The 22,644-nt window shown below is 36.0% G+C and overlaps 1 protein-coding gene across 1 annotated transcript in view; it reads right to left on the reverse strand.

Annotated features, from left to right (window-relative positions):
- PTPRD (protein tyrosine phosphatase receptor type D) overlaps positions 1 to 22,644 on the reverse strand; it is a 1,297,197-nt gene that overhangs the window by 464,385 nt on the left and 810,168 nt on the right. Inside the window, exon 7 of the mRNA XM_076363450.1 lies at positions 7,127 to 7,170. The gene's annotated coding sequence lies outside the window, so the exon portion shown is untranslated. The remainder of the gene's footprint in view (positions 1 to 7,126; positions 7,171 to 22,644) is intronic.

Here is a 22,644-nt window from a genome sequence, read left to right on the forward strand (position 1 = left end):
AACCTAGTGGCCTTCTATGATGGAGTGACTACATCAGTGGACATGGGCTACAGATGTCATCTATCTGGACCTCTGTAAGGCCTTTGACACGGTCCCCCACAACATCCTTCTCTCTAAACTGGAGAGGTATGGATTTGATGGGTGGACTGTCCAGTGGGTGAGGAATTGGTTAGATGGCTGCATCCAGAGGGTAGTGGTCAATGGCTCAGTGTCCAGATGGAGGTTGGTGATGAGTGGCATCCCACAGGGGTCTGCACTGGGACAGGTACTGTTTAATATCTTCATCAATGACATAGACAGTGGGGTCGAGTGCACCCTCAGCAAGTTTGCAGATGACACCAAGCTGAGTGGTGTGGTTGACATGCCAGAGGGACGAGATGCCATCCAGAGAGACCTGGACAAGCTCGAGAAATGGTCCTGTGTGAACCTCATGAGGTTTAACAAGGCCAAGTGCAAGGTCCTGCACCGGGGTTGGGGCAACCCCCAGTATCAATACAGGCTGGGGATTGATGATCAATACATGAAAGGATTGAGAGCAGCCCTGCCAAGAAGGACTTGGAGGTACTGATGGATGAAAAGCTGGACAGGAGCCAACAATGTGCACTCACAGCCCAGAAGGCCAGTCGTATCCTGGGCTGCATCAGAAGAAGCGTGGCCAGCAGGTCGAGGGAGGTGGTTCTGCCCCTCTACTCTGCTCTGCTGAGGCCCCACCTGGAGTACTGCGTCCAGCTCTGGAGCCCTCAGCATAAGAAAGACACGGACCTGCTGGAGTGGGTCCAGAAGAGGGCCACGAAAATGATCAGGGGGATGGAACACCTCTCCTATGAGGAAAGGCTGAGAGAGTTGGGGTTGTTCAGCCTAGAGAAGAGAAGGCTCCAGGGAGACCTTATTGCAGCCTATCAGTACTTGAAGGGGGCTTATAAAAAAGTTGGCAGCAAACTTTTTAGCAGGGCCTGTTGCAACAGGACAAGGGATAATGTTTTTAAACTGAAAGACGGTAGATTCAGACTGGATATAGGGAAGAAATTTTTTACGCTGAGGGTGGTGAAACACTGGACGAGGTTGCCCAGAGAGGTGGTGGATGTCCCATCCCTGGAAACATTCAAGGTCAGGTTGGATGGGGCTCTGAGCAACCTGATCTAGTTGAAGATGTCCCTGCTCATGGCAGGGGCTTTGGAGTAGATGACCTTTAAAGGTCCCTTCCAACCCAAACTATTCTATGATTCTATGAACTTACCATTTTTTTTCTTTCTTGTGTACTTATTCCTATTTTAATTGACTTAATGGTCTTTTCCAACCAATTTTTAACATGATAAATCACAAGCTATGCTTTTTTAATTTTCCTTCTCAATTTCCAATTGATAAAACAATCTTCTTCTGTGAATTTCAAGGGGAGAGACAGCTAACATCCCTTCTGTAGGATGGTGATACAGTTTACAGAGTCTTTTTCAATACTGGATTTCCATTAACCATCTAGCTGAAGACATAGGGAATAAAATACTGTACACTTTAAGGTCTATATAATTTTACTCTATTATTTTAGAATAGTAATGATAATTAGAATCTTATTATTATTGAAAAAAGTTTTTATCAGTTCATTCTAGGATAGTCAAATTAGTTCAAATTATGGAAAACTGCAATCTAAGTATATCTTCAAAAGATTATGGTTCATAATTCCAACTTATTTTATACAAAAATATTTGTACTGTTTTTATTTGTAAAGGTAATTCACTTAGAAAATTTCTCATAGTTAGAAAAAGACTAAAGCATTCATGAAATTTAAGCATATTCCTGCAAATCTTTTTATCTGGACTGGGAAGATATACTTCCTTGGCTTTCCCAACTCTTTTTTTTACAACACCAAAGATAAGTTATTTATTTGCTCTGCTCCAGTAGAATTAGACTAAGAATTTGTCTGAGTGGGACATAGTCATTACTTATTTTCCTGCAAATTTTTGGGTCATCTTCGAATATGCCATCCTTATAACGCAAAAAAAATCTCACACTGAACTCTTGCAATCCAGGAACATATTATATAAAATTACAGAAACTATGTGAAGAGTTTTTCCTCTTTTGTAACTGCCAGGTAACTCAGTGCTGTAATCCTGGGAGCCTAATAAACTCTCTAATAGAAATCAGCAATTACATCTATGAACTTGGTTAATGAAGTTCTTGATGTGAAAATACTAAATAAATAATATCAAATGATAAGACTGATTCTATATTCTGAAATATCTTATGACAAGTTTATGTCCCAGCGAGTTATGTTACAACAACCCCTAACTTTTTCCAAAAAATGACCATTTTTTGAAGCTAAAAAGGGCACATGACTCATTGAGGTTGAAAAAGTCATGCCCATTTCCTTTATTGCTGTCCAGAGGTGTAATATGCTTTTAACTGCAATTCTCCTAAATAGAGTTCCTGAGTATTTCTTTTCCAATAACAGTTTCATTTAATGGCCTTCCATTAAATTATAAAATAAAAAGGATTTAATCTACAGGAAATAAGTTCAACATTACTTTGTTGTTTATTCAATTAATATTTGTTGTTTTTTAAAGACATTCTACAGTCTTGAATAATAGATTTTTCTACTGAATATTGTTGATATAAAATGGCAACAAATAATGATTTAGATTAACAGGGAGTTTGGATGGTGTTTTCAATTCCAGTTTTTCAGTGGTTTACTTTACGTATGTGACAGCATTTTATGTGTGTGGCAGAGTTTTGTGTGAAGTTGTTATCAGTCATTTTATGGTTAAATATTCTTCCTGTTTTCATTGCAGACTTAGTCCCAGTTAGTGGTTGTAGAGGGAAGTTTGCATAAAAGTCCATAGGGCTCAGAAAGCTGGCTATTTCTACAGAACCTTAACTCAAGAAATAATCACAGAAGTCTTTTCTTGATCAGTAAGCTACGGCATATTTTTCATCATTTGTAATGTTTTCTCAAGATCGGTAACTAAGAAGGCTAGAAGAATCATATTTTTATGATTACATTTACTTTGAAACCCTGATAGTGTATGTTTTGATTAACACTGAAGCTTCTGATTTATTAATTATTTATGCTGCTTGTCTTCCCCTCACTCCTTTTACCTTTTTTTTCTGTGGTGGATATTAACAACTATCAATTTGCTCTGGAACAGTTAGAATTTTTGTAATTAGAAATAGTAGAATAACTTGCCTAGTAAAAAAGTCCCTGTTAAAATCACTGTCCTTGTTTGCTAATTCATGCACAGGCCAGACATCCTATAATGTTCCTATGATTTATATTTTTTCTTGACAAAACTTGGGCACTTAAGTCTAAATCTAAATCTCAACCAGACAGGAGATAATTCTTCTCATCCTACCCTTTGCATAATACTTTGTGCTAGGCTACAGGAAAGAAAAAAGTGTACTATAAACCTGTCAGTTTTTATAATATCCATGTCTTTCATGAAGATTCAATGTTTTAAGTGACCTCATTGCTGCAACAGAAGTATGAACGGTTTCATGTGTAGCAGGGAAATAGAAACACATTACTTAGAGAATCAAAGTTCCCTGAGATTTCAGCAATGCTTTGTGAAGAAATTTGAGACATGCTTTAGAAAGATTGAACATTTTTGTCATGGAGGATCCCAAAGGAAATGACATCATAGGTGTTATTTACATTTTTTTGAAATACAAAATTAGACAATAAGATTTCAACAGATAAATGTAGCTGGTTATAGATTAGATTTATTTTAGATACTTTTAATAAGTCATCTGTATTGGAAATATCAGTACCTTTGTAGGACATATTGCTTGCCCTATCCTCTACGGAATTCAGACTTTGAGTATTCCCTCACTGTAACATTTTTTGTCATAAGGCTGTTATATGATCAAAGGCTGCTGCACTTTAAACATTTCCATGTCCTTTGATCTCCATAATCAGCTTCTTCCTACATAATATGCACTTTACTATATAAGTAAATTGCAAGCTCTCAAGAACAGCCACAGAGAAGAAATAACTACTGCTGGAATTAACAGAGGGCCTTACGGAATAAACAGAAAGTTGGCTCAGAGTCATCATGACACTGAGTTTTAGTTTACTGCACTGGCATAAGCGTTGTTCAAAATTTGTCCAGTAATGTTGTTTAAAATTTGTTCAGTAATGTTGTTTAATTGGGCTAAAAAAATAAAATGTTATTTGTAAATATGTTTCTCTTTATTATTAAGCCACAGACCATCTTTCACTGTGATTCTTGCTCTTGTAAAAACATGTTGTCCTACATTGCCCTGCAGACTATTTAATAACCAGGCTTCTGTTAAAGGCTATAAATGTTTCCAAGCAACCACAACCCACTTTAAATATGCTAGTCAATTAGCTCTAGACACCATCTTCCAGTGTTTGTCTCTATTGTTTCTTTCTGACTTGAAACATAAAGAAACAGAGAGAGAGGAAATTTTAAAATAATGCCTTGTACTAATCAAGGTTGATGCTATTAAGTAGCACCTCTTGCAGATAAACACCGCCCTCGGACAGCCCCTGTCCAGGAGTACAGTGATGTGTGTGCTCATCAATCCCTTATCAACATATAAGCCAGAAAGAACAGAAACTTATCTAGCTAGTGCCAATGTGCAAAATAAAAATAAAAAGCAAGAGAGGTATTGGTGGTTGTGAGAACAATAGCTTCTCCCATTTTGTCCAGTGTTTTCGTACTGTGATTTTTAAAACTCACTTTTCCACAGATAAACAAATAAAAAAGTCTCCCCATAAAAAAAACCCAGTTGTTACATACATTTTAATGAAAAGACTCTAAAGAATGATTTTTCTATTAAAAAGTTAAATATCAGTTGAATTTTGATCACAGAGGGATGTCTTAGGTAGGTAGCTTATTGCTGTTAGTCTATCATTTTCATTTTCTCTCTCTCATGTTCATAAGCCCCATTTTATTCTTAGAGTCACAACAACCTTTCTTAGTTGGTATGGTCAGTTTTCCTTCTTATCTGTAACAGTTTCCCCACTGTATTATTGTGTGTAGACATCTCAGTGAGGAATGTCTGAAAGAAAATACTGACATTTCATTAAGTCTGTTACGGCTTAGAATAGCTCCGTCCATTGAAGTCTGTACAAAACATAGTTTGTGTTTGCTGTGAATACCCAACACTGTTTAACTAAGCAAGGATGAATCTTGCTGGAACTTGATACTCAACAGCAAGCCTTTTCTGGGCTTCTGGTATTGCCACTGTCATTTAATGCAAGGTTGAGAGTGACTTAAAGTATAAAATTACATCAAAACAGGGAGGCTAGAAAGAGACTAAAGGATGTGTCTGGTAACTTATTTAACTCACTAGCTATATTTCTATGTGTTACTTTCCAGCTGATAGCATATTCTAAAAGTTGTACCATAAAAGCAAGAATGGCCAAAGATCTTTGTAACACAATACCTCCCCTGGGTTATTGAATGGCTAATAATGGAAATTTTGGGAAATGTAAGAACAGCACAAATATGTAGTGATACTACCCCTGGGCATGTATCCACACAATTGCACCTTAGGGACTTTCTGAAGCCAGAGGGAGTATCAGTGTATTTACAGTGTTATGGGACTTTTCTCCACATTTTTTTCTGTCTTTCCCTTGCGTCTATGGAAAATTTTGAATCCCCAATAACTTTTTGCAAAGAGTTTCACATCTCCTCTATAAGCTGTATTTATTCTGAACCTTGCACTTGTTACTTTCAGTAACTATAGTTTTTATACTGGAAGAAAAAAAAGAATGATTGTTCCCTTATTTATTTTCTAGACACCAGACATGATTTTATAAACCTCTGTCTGGTCTTTCCTCAGTTTATCTCTGTTCCAGATTGAAGAATGCTAGGTATATAGTCATTATTCATACAAAAACTGTCTTATTATTTTGATCATCCTTTTTGTCCTGCTCCTCATCTTGCCCACTGTTGTTGTATTTACTTTTGAGATGAACTGTCTAACTCTGAGTGGAAATTAACCACCTTCAAATTGTGAGTACTTGTGATATTAGAACTGTTTTTCTCGGGGAGCATCACATTTACTGCATGCTGAATTTCATCTGGCAATTTATTGTCCATTCACTTGGTCATCTTAGGATTCTTCTGTCTTTCTCCACAATGAAGTCAGCAGTTTTACTTCTCTAAATAGCTTGATAACTCCAGAAAAATATATGATATTATTTTTCACCACCTTTTTCAACTCTGCCATCAATGTGTTAAACATAACGGGTTAATGTATGAAACTTGAAGTCTCCCCTTGAATACAGAAATAATTGAGCTGTTTCATAATATGAAAAACAACCCTGAATTTCCTATACATTATCATACATATATTATATAATACACATAATATATTATAAATTGCCAAACTCTCTGTACATGTGTAAAATAATCACAAACTTGCTGTGATGCTTTACTAGCCATGAAGTGTTTTCTCACTAGTGACCGATCTACTTCATAGCCAGGTCAATGAATACCCTGCCTTATTCATCAAGAAGAGATAGGTCAGGTCATATGTGCCTAACTGTCATATTACCTTATACAAAGTAGGTAGAAAGAGTATTAAAGGCTAAATGTATCTTTTTCATACAGCTATAGCTTGTAGAGTACTTTCTTACAAGAATCAGTGAACTGCTTTCCAGTCTTACTTTGCCTTTACATATGAGTATTATTCACTATATGAAGGCTAGTGTGAGATATCACATGAAACAGGAAGGCTAGAAGTGCTCAGCACCCTTTGTTGTTACTGCTGTTACTCATTCAATGCATTCCATAAATTTTCATTTAATTTATAGCACACTTTAGGAATCACACCGTAGCAGTAAGACTTTCTTTTATTCCAACACTGCAAAATCTGAACTAGGATGTCACTCCTGCACCTTAGGAGACATATACAAAAGTTTATTACATGATCTGCTGACCCAAGCGTTGTGCTCTCTTTCCCGACTAGAAGAACCTCTTGGAATTTCAAAAGGGATACACTTTCTAAGACTTACTAAATATTGCCAAGTAGAAGGAAGTTTGTGGTTTATAACACAAAACCTGAACCAAAAGAAGTTATAGAACTTTTAGAAAAAAATAACTGACATTGCAAATATCTATAACAATGAACACTTAGAAAGTGAGTGCATGTGAAATCTTACTTTGAATCTTTGTAGATTTTGCTGTTATCCACTGAATTTCTCACCTAAGGAAAAAGAAAGGGGCAAAATAAAACTTTGTGAAATGCATAATATATTATTCCGTTAGCGAATTTAAGTTAAAAATTGTCACAAGCAAGATTCATTTTTACTTTCTAATTTTGAATCCAAGTGAAGGGAACATCCTGTGTATTGAGTGTTCAATCTCTAACAGCAAAGAATTCTGCACAATTTAAAAGGACGCATACTTTCTCTGGTCTCAACCTATGTAACAGTAAATCCATATAACACAAAAGACAAAAAAAAAATCCTTCAAATTATGACATAAAAACATAAACTTAATCTTTTTCAGTACATAGAAATGGATATTCAATGTCATAGTCTGTGGGAAGAGAAATATTTTTAATAGACTTGATGCTTAGAATGTATCATGTACTATGCTTGTTCTTTGCATGCAATCAATAAATATTTTCAATTTCAAATTGAGAAAATGCAAACATAAGAATAGATATAGAATAAAAACCCCAATCCAATACTCAGTTAATGCAGTGAAAAATCTTACAGAGTCTCCCTTTATAAGGTCTGGAGGCAGCTCTGAAGGGGGGGTTACTCTTAAAAGGTGCTGCACCTTTCTATTAAGCAGATATATTTGCTTCCAAAGGATCTAACAATGACAGAGGATTTATCAGGTTCAAGACATAAAGGCAGAATGTCTTCAGTTTAAATTTGTGTTCTGAACTGCACTGAAGGTTTTGAAACAGTATTCTTTTGTTTATTTAATTGAAAGACAATTACAGAACTATTCTCCATAATTTTTGGTAGAGAAACAGAGGAGGGACTTTTGGGTGGTTTTGTAAATGGCACAGACAAGAACTTATGCTGGTTAGAAATCTTTCCTGGATTATATTTTCCACAGCAGAAGATTTACTCATTGTCAATTTTCTACTGAATTTTTTAGTATTTTCCTAGTCAATTTTAAAGAACCTGGGTAGAGAGGAGAGCTGTTACTTTAACATTATGCTGTTGCTGGACACAGTTCTGGAGCAATCAAATTCTTTGGTTGAACAACTCCTCTACTTCACACATTTTACAAAGAAACAAGCAAACAGTTACAGTTTTCCTTAGTAAACACCAATATCTTTCAAATTCTAAAAATTAAAGTCATGTTATGGAAACCTGGTCAGTGAATGTTAAAAGCCTGTGCAGAGAAGTGGAACTGGCATGCTTTTATTCTTGCAGAAGGTCTCTGATACTTCTAGGTTTATGTCCAACATAGGGAAATCAGGTCTTCCTGCCTTCCCTGACTATTTTCAGTCTTCCATTATACAGGAGTGGAGGGTGGGCTGGCTTAGGTACACCTCATGCTGCTGGACCTTGGGCTGGAACCTTGCCCATAGCTGGGAAACAGCGGATACATCCTATATGCACCATGCTGCTTTCTCCCATATTTTGCCCACATTACTGGCCAAAGAAGAATGAACGGAAGAGGTACAGCTAAAGCCAATCTCCATTCAGTTTATGGGACTGCAGCACCAGACACAAAAATGGAAGGAAGGTAATCAAGAGGAGCAAATCCAAGCATCTGTTCTCTGTGCAACAGATGCCCCAGGGCCCAAGAGGAGACACTGCAACCACCAACACACTTTTTTTGTTCTGTTTTGTTCTTCATAGTTTCATTTTTGATGGAAGCTTCTGTACCAGGCCAAGCTCAACAAAATAGCTTCACTGCTTGTTCATTTTAATCTGGCCCTGGATCTAGCTCTGGTTTATAAATCCTGAAGAGAATCTGATTTTATGTCTCCACAGTACTTGTACTGTATTTTTGAAGACATCTAATGGAACAATATTCTAAACTGGTATTAACAATTTATCATGATATATTTTGCCAGTTCTCTTATACTTGGTTTTTTGATGAAATGGCATTAGGAGGTGCATGAAATCCTTAAAGAGAGTATATGTAAGAGTTACTCTTCACAGAAATATTGCATTGGTTCTTGCCAGAGAAAAAAACTCTTTCAGGAATGGTAAAATGGTGAATTCATACAAAAGAGAAGAGTCAAAAAGTTAACACCACATCTGAGTAAATTTTTTTGTATATTATCTGTTCAGGAAGCATGTTAACATGGCTCTTGATTTCATTGCAGTTTCCACCCTCTCGCTGCATGCTTCCAGATGCTTTAGCGAAATGTGTAATAAATAGTAGTCCCCATTTAAAGACAAAAAAAGTGCTTTTTACTACTCTAGCTGTTTCTTTCATCAGTAAGTCCAATAAAAGAGAGAAAACACTTAACCACCAAAATACCTCCCACCCCCTAATCTAAAGGGAAGATTTTGAAAATACTTAGATGAATAAGTAATTTTTCACGTGTGAATAGTCAAAGTGAAGCTCTACAGACAGGGTAAGAGACATAAATTATACATGATTTTGGTCCTTCAGTAAGCATTCAATACAAGTGACCATCTAAGTGTTAAATATATTGAGCAAAGGAATGCCACTGAGCTCTAAGGCAATTTAGGACATGTATTTCCAAAAACATAAAAATAAATAATACAAGTGTATTTAAAAAATAGTTCAGTGGAAAGGCATATTTTTAGAAAAGTAAATTAAAAATGCTGCCATTGCATAAATAAAATATCTAATGGGTAAACAGTGGGTACAGCCTTTATTGTACTTGGGAGCTAAAATGTAATGAAGACAAATGAAGAATTCTCTCGCTGCTCCTGGGGAATTTTCTGTTCCACTTGTCACAATAGTTTCAAGGCACCAGTTCAACTCTTCTTGGAGACCTCCACTGCTGAAGAGGTTTGGTCAGAATTTGCCCTTTGGATGTTTACTTCATACGAAGTTCTTCCAGTAAAAATGATGTAATGTGTTCTTTTTATCATTCATCAGTCTTTGCTCTCTCTCTTAATCTCATATTTCAATAGTTCTCTCCTTCTCTCTAGTCATGGCAACTACCATTTTAAAAATATTAATTGGCTTTGGAGCAGCTCAGTCTTTCTATTCCTTTCCTTTTCTCCCACTCTCAGTAAAATACCCTTTCCCTTCAGTTTTTTTCTTTAAAAAAAAGAAACCAACAGATTCTGTCTTTAGCATCAAGGTACCTGTCCTCTTTACTAAGCCTTCTAACCCACTTTTCTCTTTCAGGCTGTCAATGAAAATCTTGCACATAAAAGCTGGTAGTCCAAGATTTTCCATCAATCATTATTATTTTTATTATATTTGTTATTGGAAAAGCCTAAAGATGCAGTTTCTCTTCAAATAATAATTTACTTAAAAGCACTGCATCAAATTCTGCTGTTGTAATCTAGTACTGGTACTAGTCGTACCAGTTACAACTCCACTTATTCCAACGGTATTGCATCTTTACAAGTCGGTCCACTTATTGTCAGTAAAATATTTCCTCTGAGTCAAAAGTAAGGACTGTAGGATCAGATTTTTAGTTTTCATAATACATATTAATTATGGAGTCAAGCAACTGACTTTTTTGTATTTCTGCAGAACAAACAGTTTACTTAATGCAAATTCACCATTACACTGAGGGCCAGTACAAGATATATGCACCACACATTTAGAACACAGTCTTTCTCGACAGTTATGTTCAGAAATGTTGTGAAACATTTATAAACACTGAAGTCTATACACATCAGAAAGCCTGCTAAAATGGAAAAGAGCTCCTTACTCATGCAAAAATAAGCAGATGCTTAAGTGTTTGCAGGAACAAGTTTTAATTTCTCTCCATGGGTATTGGACAGGTCCTCTGCACAGGGATGAACTTCAGTCAATAAAATTATTAACAACAGCAACACACACTGCAGGAAAGTGTATCCACTCCAGGAAAACTAGTTTAACTCATGTTAGCTGCAGTTTGATCAGTGACATGCAAAACCTTAAATATCTTGGGTATATTGCATTATAGAACAATATTTGTAAGTATTTTACAGCAACTAGTTGTTTTCCGGACTTGTGTAGAACATGGCAAGACTTTTCCACTTAATGAAAGTTTACTATTTTGCTTCATTTCCCCCAAAAATCTATTGCCCATGTTTCCCATTTAAAAATATGTTTCCAGTCATCTAAAAGTTTTATATACTTCTGCATCTTCTTATTGTGTTATTTTGTCTGACTAATTTCCAGTGTGATGATCCTTCTCAAATCTGGCTATAATCAAGAGAAGTCTCAGAACTATTTTTGAATACCCTCTCCTAATTTGGGAAATTATTCATAACTGCAGATACATACATGAATAAATCTCTGTACCCTGATTTAATATTCTATCTTGACATCACCATATTCATGATATCAACATTTTAATCTTTCATCTTTCCTTTGCAAACTCATTAACTGCTTTTTAAAATCTGAATTACAATATTCAGCATTTTCCTGTTGTGGTAGACATGTCATAGGATTGGTTCCAAAATTTTCTGAATGCAATAGGTAAATTTCCTTGGGCCTCAAGAGGGGGTTTGAATCAGGCCTTTAATTAACATCAGAAATTTATTTTAGAACAGTTTTCTATTTCAAAGCCATGCCAGAAATCTCTGTCCAAACAGTAGTTTTCCAATTATTCCATTATTAAAGCCTAAACCCATTGTACCTGCTTTCCCCAGAGTAACAAACTAATCACTCATCCAATATAATTTCTTTCTAATAATTTCTTCAAAAATAAATTAATCAGAATAAATTTTTAATGTGGCATCTTATTTCTGTAAGTGGTGCTAGAACATCTCTGCCATTTTGTAGTACTTGCAGCTTTATCTATTTCTTTTGATAAACTACCATTTAATTGTGTCTTAACCTGCCTTTATATCTAGAGAAGGAATTACATGATATTCTTTGCTTGATTCTCATTAAAAAGTTGATATACAAAATTTGTAGTTTTGGTATTCTGAAGCTAAACTAAATGTGAATTTCTTATAGAAAGAAAAGAGGAAGTAGCGGGCTATATGGTAATAAGATATCATTAAACTCTGACTTCTATTTCTTCATGAGGAATTCCTGAGGTCAGATTTCACAATATATTGACTAATTCTCCTAATTATCTAAAGGTTGTGTGTATCTGAGAATATAATTTTATGTGTGCATAATATTATGGGTTGATATGCAAGGTACACTTGTTTCATCTGAAAAATGTGACTTCATGTGATAACATGAACATAGGACATAACCAAATATATTAACACTGTATACATATACAGAACTGTCATACAAGAAATCACATTGTTGTCCGATACACTAACAGAATTTCCATACCTCAAAAAGAATAGCACACAAAGAGAACATGAGTGACCGAAGCATAATAATGATAAGAAATCATTTATTTCACCACGTTTTGTCATGTATTTTCTTATTCAAACAAATGTGCTACTTTTAATTAAGAGAGAATGTGAGGGCTTTTTTCCTGTGCTGTAGCTTATTGTTGCTATGAGGCTATTTTATGATCGGGAGGACCTTGTTTTTAATAACTGAAACTGAGTCTAGTTAAGTGGAAATGACTGTGGGAAATGGAGACATTTCAAAGCATGCCCATGATAACAATAAGCAATGCCCTCTGTGACTGGTTGATGATGCAGAAAGGATATGTAGAAATGACTGCATATGCAGAAAAGGATTGTATACCTTTTCAGTGTGTATAGTGTATAAAGAAGATAATTTGTAGATAAGATTTGGAAACAGATCAGTGTTAGTGTATGGGCAAGTCCTAAGTCACACAATTAAAGACTGGATCACAAAACACCCTGAAAGCTTACTGTCTTTGTGGGTCAGATTACTTGTTTCTTTCAAGTCACTTAGTAAAACAGCATTTTGCATTCTTACAAGCACATGTACTCTGAGTGTATAAAATTATTTTATTCTTTAAAAAACCCATATGAAGGCTGTCAAGGCTGTGTAAGCAAAATTCAGCACTGAAAATTGAAAAAAGGACAAAGTTCATATCCAATGCAGACCATTGACTGTATCCCTTTATATATATATTTATATATGTGGTTTGTTGTTGCAATGGAATAAGGAAACAGGTGACAACCAGAAGACACAAATAGAACTAACAAGCTCTGTGGTCATTCACGTTGCTTTTAATTTCCTTCTTTCCTTTTCTTGTTTGAATTCTATGGCATACACAAATATGTTTTAACACAATGTCAATTACTGTCTCTTAAGAATGTAATGTGGGATCACATTTCTTTAAATATTCAAATACAGAGTCCAGAAGGCTCTTTAAACAGAAAAAGAGAAATTGAATAATTTTAATATAGTGAGGTACTAGTAGAAAATCAAAATTATACAATATGCTAACACACTGAGGAACCACTGCTAGATAAGTATCCACCACAAGATAAGTATATGCCGCACTACAGAAATATTGCTGAAATCTAACCACAATCAAAGGGGATATTTGTCATAAAAGACTTACTGTACGATTTTAGCTGATACTTCTGTACCAATGGATAAGTAGATGGGATACATTTGAATGGCAATAAAACAGCAGTGGAGACTTACTACTCCTTTCAGGGACAAGGTATTTTCTCCTCAAAGATTCCAGCAGAAGAATATGTAGGCCTTTGTTATCAAACAATATAAAAGCTTGATGGATGAAAGCAATGATTTTTGTACATGTATAATACTAATAAAAATTTGTGAAGTAGTGGCTGCATACAAATATGTATAAAGAAGTAGAAGAATAACACTAAAATACAGCTCTACCATCTTAATTTTCATAACTCTCAAGCTATGACATACTGCATAAATCTAGAGCACTACTGTGCAATATTGAATTCTGCCATTTATCTTAAACTAGGAATAAGTGAAACACTGAATTTCATTAATGTTAACAAGGGAATCTTGTTGTTCCCAAGAGGTAATTTTGAACAGGAAAACAAAACTGAGTTTATATTCAGAGTTGCTAGGGAATGAAATGAGACTGTTGCTAAGGCAAAATAATACCTGAAAATTCCTGACATACATCGTCCAAAGGTTTCTATAGTCTGATCTTCCATTTTGGCTTAGTGTTACTAGTGGTCTGAATACACATGTACTGTTGCTAAGGGCTGATGCTGTTGCCAGGTGAAAATGGCCCATATTAACCTGCCACAAATATCTAAATATGTTGATAGAAGTGTGCTGTTAAGAGATAGGAGAAACATGTCTTGGAAAATTGGATGATCTATTATTTGTTACCCACCATATAACAGTGAAGTGACTTTGCTTACTCTTTGTGCACATGAGCTCTAACTCATAAAAGTATCAACAAAGTACCTGACTTAATAACGATGGTATTATTAAATGAACATTATGTTCTATAGAATATAAGTCTCAATCAGGCATTCAAGAGGGCCTATCAAATTGTTACTGAGGGGATATAACTGAAGTCAGCTGATAACCCTGTGTGTAGTTCAGACTAGCAAAGATAGATGATCATTGTCCCTTTACCTTTAAAATGGGTCCTTTCAGGCTGTTCTTTCTTCTTTAATGTTATGAAATTTGAGTACCATTATCTCAAAAGCAACTAAGAATATGCTTCAAGTAAAATAATGAAATAGATACTTTGAATGCAAATGAACAGGTTCTTTAATTGCTGTGTGTCACATATGTAACAGACATTCTTTCTTAGGTGCTAGTTAAATTTCAGTCTAATCTCTTTCTGGCAATTTGCATAGTATTGCCAATAATACTTCATAGTATAATCTTGCTTGTAAAATCTTGCCATTCTTAGTCATTTCAGGGAGCAGCTCCTTGCTTATAAATCAAACAGAGAAAGGGGACCAGCAGAAGCTATTAGACAAAAATATCCACACAGGAGGGCTTGAAAAACAGTTGCAGTATCCTGACTTGATAAAGACTATTACAATACACTACCAGCATATAATTCTTGCTTTCATTTGTCAGTATTGAGTACAAAGCATTGACCTACACCATGCTACAGAAAAATCGACTGTATTGAAATGAAATTATAAATTTGAAGAAAATTAGTTTACACTAATAGAATGGGAAAAGGAATAGAATGGCCAAGTTACAGTATTCAGCTGCAAAGTTTTTTCCCTCCTTAGGACCCTTCCTTAAAGCCATTCTACCATCTCTTACATCTTCCAAGGCAGCTTTGTTCTTGCTTTTGCCAGGCTGTAAGAGAGACTTGTAAAGAGTCACTTAAGAGTGTGACCTCTAGAAAACATCTGTCTGCTCTTCCACCCAAACTCAGAAGTAACTGTTGAAGTCACAAAAGCTAAGAAAGCACAGGACTGTTCTCGTGTTGTGGAAGTTTATGTCTGTATGCTTAGCTTTGACTGACACATTATTTCTTCTCTGCACCCCAATCTATTTTCTGCCTCACTAAGCTTACAAAACTCTGCATAAATTTTCCTTCTCAGATTGTTCCTTAATCCTGTGAACACACTGTCTTCCTGTTCATTCCTTCAGCCACTAAGTGCCAGCTGTTGGGTCCTGGAAACAATTTTATTTATGTGAAGAAAGAAAGTGAAAAACCAAAAGTAGTTGATCAGAAAGCTGTGAAAATAACAAAAACCTTGTGACTGCACTGAAATATTTGAGTCAGAGTGTTTGACTAAAGTAAAAGAAATTATTATGGTATCCATCAATCAACGTACAAACCAACTTAGACTAGATAAATTTTCCATGGAAAGATAAAACTCCGAGTGTTTTCAGTCTACAAACTAATCCATTTTTGATTGTTCTGTTATGAATGAAACAGAGGTCATGCTGAGAAATGAAAAAAACTGGAATGAACATAAATTAATTATTTTAATATATTCTGCCATATTGCATCCGTCAAAAATGTCCTCATTTTTAATGGAAAACATGCAACACCCCATGCATGCCCCCTTCATATTTTTACAAGTTATAGAACATGCTTGAATTTTCAAAACCCAGAATGGAAGTATTTAAAATATTTTAGCAGAAGCCCATTAATATATGCATATATAATTAACAGTGAGTAACTATTTGTATGAATTATGATGGCTTTCAGGAGGCAGTGCCTCCACAGAGTGGCAGGGGAAGCTGGTCTTTATGGAGATGCACTGAGAGGGACATTCACATGGTTCTGCAGTCCCTGCTGCAGAACTTGAAGCTACATGAACACCTATGATATGGAAGGGAATAACACTACTGGGTAGCAGTGGATTAATGTCCTGCCTTGCTCATGAGGCACACTCCTTACCCCTTCCTGGCAGTAAGAGACACACAGCAAGTCTCACTGACATACACAGCAGCATCACATACACATGTGTATGTGATACCTTTTGACAGGTATCTCCTGTCAAAATTCTCTATGTTTGCAGACTTTGCATGGGTTAAAGTATAAGAAATGGTAGCTCTCTTAGAGAGTTTATCATGTTGTACCTGTTTGGGCAAGAAACAATATTGCTGACAGTACTCCCTTGTACAAAACTTGTCACCTTTCACATTCAACACGGCTTGGTATTCCCAAGTAACAACTCTGAAGTTGTGATAAGAATGGCCTACACCTCACCTTATCATGTGTTGTCCAACCCCTGCTATCTGGTGACTGAAGTGAAGAAAACTTGCTGGCCTTTTTTAGGCATAGGATGTGAAACCTCAGAGTTCATCCCTGTCAGTGTTTCCACTTGACCTGTTGCTATTTATAAAGATCAGAGATGTAGCAGATTTGCCAGGACTTAAAGAATAGCCTTATTCTTGAGAAGACAGATCCATTTTTTCCTCACTAGTTTTCCTGGAAACAGCTGATGTCTGAGCAAAGAACAGAAATGGTGCGTGCAGCTAAGGAGCCTGGAGGATCCAGAAGGACTTTTGAATTGCTAGGAAGATGTGTGTACTTCTTTTGGAGACATATAGTTACACATGTCCAAACGGAAAAGTCACTTTTACAGTGCCACATGCCAACAGTTCCACAATTCCAGTAAACTGGACCACTCCAGGTAACTCTTGAAATTCTTGTAACATCTGGAGTCAGAAAGCATGTGATTGTTATTTTATTTTCCAATCCATAGTATTCAATAGTAACTGCCTACCTATTTCTCTTGCTCTCAGAAATGATGTTCCCCAAGGGAAAAACAGTTGGGAAGAATAACACAGCCCTTCTGTGTTGGCTTGTAGAGATCAATGGGCTGCTAATGGGTAAGGGAGAAATGCTGGTTTAATCTCAAAATTGCTGTAGCTTACCATCAGAAAATAAGCAAACTTAAATATAGCATTCCTGCTGTGTTCCTCTGTCTTTAATCTGTGTGCCATTATACATTATGCCTTTGTGATCTGCAAAAGAATAAGAGGCCTAATTCAAATTAAATGTACTGCAGTGACCAGTTGGTGTGGTTGTTTATTGCACTAACAGTAGCATTGTAATATAGGAGCTCTGAATAACAATATCACAATGAATTCAGAAGTCTGATGAAGAAGAGTACCAGAGATCCTGACAGATACAGTACAATGATAAAACGCCTGGAATAATCTTATGTTATGATTAATTTTAGTATTTGTGTGAAAAAAAAAATAGTATTTCCTATTGTGGATATATATTAGTATTCATAAGTAATTTTTAGTATAATTTTAGAATTTGCTGATTTTAGGCAGCATTAGAGGCACTACTATTTTGTGAAAAACTTGGCAAGAGAGAGCCACTAATAAATCAAACACCTTTACATCTGTTTCGTTTGCTTACTAGCAAGGCTTGGGTGATGGGATACAAAAAGGTAGTAACGTCTACACATTAATTCAGTCTCTGGCCTCTGAGAAAGCCTAAGAGGATTCATCCAGGTAGTTAAAATCAATATGTACTGCCACAAGTACTAAAGCTAATTAGGAAAGCTCATGCTTTCTTATAAGAGTTAAACCAGATCTTCTAGACAGACCAGTCTGGTTTTCCATGTTTTCTGGAACTGTGAAACTTAGCTGAATCTCCGAGATGCATGTGGAAGTATGGAAACTTCCTTTTATTTTGATACTTGTTTATCTGCACAGTTGTTTTTCAAGCTTCTTGCTTTATTCTTCGGATGTCCTTTGAAAGTAGTCATCAAAGCAAACCTTAAAGAGGTCTACTGATAAACTTGATAGATCAGTACTGCACCAAATAACATACTGAAGTGTTAATATACTTTGAGATGACTGGATCATACATACCACCCTATGAAGAAGGAGACAAATCACGTGTTGTGTCTTTATCAGGTAAATCCTAAGCTCTTCACCTTCTATTCCTTACAACTACCTGATAAAGAACCAGGTAGGGCTTTTGTGTTCACAATGAAGATTCACAGAAATTGCTCCATTCTTTCAAATCTTTTACCCAGAGTATGGACACAGTCTGGAGTCATGATGTTTATGTGACAGACCTTAAGGAAAAGAAAATGCATCATCACAGAAAATGGTCTTCCAGCTGTGTCTTCCATCTTCAAAATACAAAATTGAATCTCCCCCCTCCCTTTTATCTATCCTTTCCACTTTCAAGGTAATAGTGGAGGAGCTCTGATATGCTCTAGAAAGATAGCAAGGGGATATCATAGAGAGAAGGCTGGAGAGGTTTTTTTTATTCTTTTCTGAAAATACTGTGATAGTACACATACAGGTCTCTTCATTCTTCCAGCACGGAGTAAACCATTCAGTTCTGACAAGACATATACATACCTTCAAACATATGCATATCTACTACATTTCCATACACATTAAAAATATGTATATAACATCAAATAAATCATCAGACATATGGAATGGTATACTTTCCTTAACAGGTGGAGAGAGAGTTCAGAGAGATCTCATCATAATCAAAACCAAACCAAACCAAACCAACTTCCCCAGTCCCAAGGGAAAAAATGAAAGCAAGTAAGAAATTCCAAACAGCATAAAACGAAGAATCTTCTGGTTTTAAGAAATAAATAATAATCATAATACAATAATAAAATATACAGATTTATAATACACAAACAGAAGATTTACACAAACATACAGCTTGTAGCAGATCCTGGGGCTTTTGAAGTGTTGGATATAATTTTTTATCTCAAAGGCTGTGTCTCAAAATTGAGTGGCTTTCCAAGCAAATCTTTGTATAGGCAGTATGTACATACATTAAAAAAACCCAGCATTGTATTTTACTTTAAATCACTGAACAGGTCCTTAATGAAACCAGACAAAAATGTGCTTTTTACAGCAGGATATTAATAAAATTGACATGATCAAAGTGATGACATAACCAGCAACTAATGTTTTCTAATAATTTCCATGAGAGTAACCAAAACAACTAGCATGATGACAAGCCGTAACAGAAGAATTCAAAAAGGCAGATTTCCCCCCCTTTTGGCTTTCTAATCTAGTGCCATCTAGAACTGCAGGGTCCATGTGCTCAAATTTATGTAGAAGTTTCCTGCTTGTAAGGAGAAAAATGCTTTTACATTGAATTGCCAGAGCACCATCCTCTTTTTCTCTTATTTCCTCTGCCACCATAGGATTTTACACTCAATTTATCAGGCAATTAAAACTCAAATCAACAGTCACATAGCAATTATGTTATAAGGGGAATATATTGCAAACAAAGGCTTGATTAACTCCTGAACATGGCAGTAAAAACTGTAGCTGGGGTCTGTGTATCATCCTGATAACAAAACAAACCATTTTTTCTTGAATTGCTCTCTCTGGGGAACAGGGGAAAGGATGGGATGTACTGGGAATAATGATAAAACATGGGATAGGTAATAGGTAGCCAATTTCAAACACTGGTCAGAGTGACTAAAAACAACTGCTGTGTCATATCTGTTTCATTTTTTTTTCACCATAAAATGACTTGATGATCTTACTATAGCTTCTTATGCAGAGTTTCTTACATACAGATTCACAACTGACACTAGCAGACATGTTTGTTCATAGTTTCAAGCGAAGACATAAACACAATGTCAAGGAAGGTTTTATTTTTAGAGAGGATTACTTAGACATTGCTTAGACAGAACATTTGTGCTCTACTTCTGGATATACTGAAAATTTGATATCCAGACTGGTTGTCTGGCTTTTCTTGTGATGGCCTCATTCTTTGAAAATCAACACCAACCTTCACAGTACTGCATAACAGATACCTCACCAAACAGAGTTTGGCAGTCCATGAATTTCTCATATAACTTTTATTCCATAATTCCTTTTAAGTTGCTTTCCTGGCTACATGACATCTAGGTTTTGTGGATTTTGCCTAGTGTAGAGTAGCTGTCCAGAGAAAAATGTGAGAAGATCTAATCTAGGCACTAGTTTTTGACACAAGTTGTGCAAGTTTGTCCCAAAAGAAAACTGAAAATCAGGTGTTTAGTCTGGATCCACAGCAAATTATTCTAATATCAGACTTTGCATACCTCAGGTGCTGTTTTCATGGCTTGAATGGAACTATAGGTCTATTGAGACTGAAATAATAATGAAACTTCTTATTTGCAAGTCCAAATCTATGCAATTTATACTTCTAAAATTTTTGTTCTACAAGACAACTCCGTTTTAAGACCAGGAACAAACCATGAGCTGTCAAGAGAACTGTTGAACACAAGAAAGCACAGGGAGAATGGGAATGAAAGGCACAGGTCACATCACGTTATGCCTGGCTGCTTAAATTCCAGACTGAGTACTCTCTGCTTTCCACTCTAAACAAATAATTGGGTCCTTCACAGGTGAGAATTTTCTGAGAGACATAAGGCCTTATCCAAACCTACGAGTGGAAATGAAGGCCCTTGCTTGACTTTTTCAGGGTTTTACACAAATCTTCAGAGATGAAGGAATTCCAGAAAATAAATTTTGAATAAAAGAAAAGAACAGAGATTGCATGTGCATAAGGGGAGGGAATTGGGACTGAGGGAGAAAGAGAATAGGAGTGAGACGAAAATGAAGGTTTGCGAAGAGAAATAGGAAAGGGGGAAGAAGGAAAAGAGGTTAGAGAGGGGAACTGAATAAACAAAGGAGAGACTGGGAAAGACAGAGGAAAAAGAGAAAAGGGAAAAAAGTGAAAGAAAGAGGAAAAGTAACTAGAAGAATGGAGGGAACAGGAGAAAGAAAAAGTGATCAAACATTCTTTCAAGTGTGAGACTGTTTACATATATACTGGAAAATTATGGAACGGGGAAAAAGATCAAGAGAAAGATAAGAAAGAGAAAGAACACTTCCAAATGAAAGAAAAGAAAAGAAGGAAAACTAAAATTCATGAATGAACTTTAATGACAAAATGTTACAATGAATCTCTGCATTGTTTGATTCTGGAAACGGAGATAATTGTTTCCAATGAAACCAAATGAAAATCCACATGTAATCAAACAACTAATACTTCTTAAAGCTAGCGCAGTTATTTATCGATCTATGTCTCATGTAGCACAATGCACCTATGAAATAAGAACTTGTGTTCAGTGCTGCATCCCAGGAGTCGAAAAGTTGCCTGGATTGCAAAGAGAAAATATTTCCTGTCATACTACTAGTCCCTACTACTAGTCCCTACTACTAGCCTCTAACAGAGATTTCCCTTCATGTCAAATGCTGTTTGTTTTCCAAAGCCTTATTTTTGTCCTACTTCTTCAGAAATTCCATGGAATTACTATTTTACAACTAAATGTAGAGGAAAGCAAGGTCTTAAATAACTTAGCACATATATGTCCATACACTCCACACAGTGGACTGCTATGAATAGATCCAACTTCTCATCTGCCCCTTCTGCCCACTCAGATGCAAGGCTATGACCACGGCTCTGCCCTTCAGTGAATCAATTTCTTGCCTACACTAGATATTATGTCTCTGAATCAAAAAAAAGAAAAAAAAAAGAAGGTAACTGAAGAGGGGAAAAATATCTAGAGATAAAGGGACTGTAAACCAGAATTTGAAAAATTCTTCTGTTTCTGGAATGGAAAAGTCAAAAGTAACATATTCTTGTGGAAATAAAATTCAACTTTTGGAACAGGATTCCAGTGTATATCAGAAAAAGGTATGAATGACTCAATCTATTGAGTATAAAATTCATACATTTTTCATAAATGCTTTATAATGGTAATTAGTTATTTGAAATGCCATGTCTCCAACAACTGGAAAAAGGCAAATGTTGCACCCATCTTCCAAGATGTCCGAAAGAACAAACCAGAAAGTTACAGGTTGATCAGTCTCTCTTTGGTCCTGGGGAAAGTCATGGAACAAGTATTCTTGAATAGTTTTATGGGCACATGAAGGAGAAAGTGAGTGGAAACAGTCAGCATGGATTTACCAAGGGTGAATTGTGCCTAACCAACCTGATTACATGCTGTGATAAAAGGACTGGATTTGTGTAGAAGGGGAGAACAATTTTCCCAGACTGTAGCAAGCCTTTCAATACTGTCTGCAACAATATTCTTGCAGGATCCAGGTTAGGATGTTACAGTCTCGGTGTGGGGACACCAACCTGATAAAAAACTGGCTGGCTGGTCAAGCTCAGAGTATCATGGTAAATGTTCTCTGTCATACTCTGTCTGGAGGTAACAAGTGGGGTGCTGCAGGGTCTATTCTGGCACCTGTCCTGCTCAACATCTCTGTCAATGACCAGGGGATGGAGGGCACATGC

Source organism: Aptenodytes patagonicus, chromosome Z, assembly GCF_965638725.1.
Source record: "Aptenodytes patagonicus chromosome Z, bAptPat1.pri.cur, whole genome shotgun sequence".
Taxonomy (NCBI): Eukaryota; Metazoa; Chordata; class Aves; order Sphenisciformes; family Spheniscidae; genus Aptenodytes; species Aptenodytes patagonicus.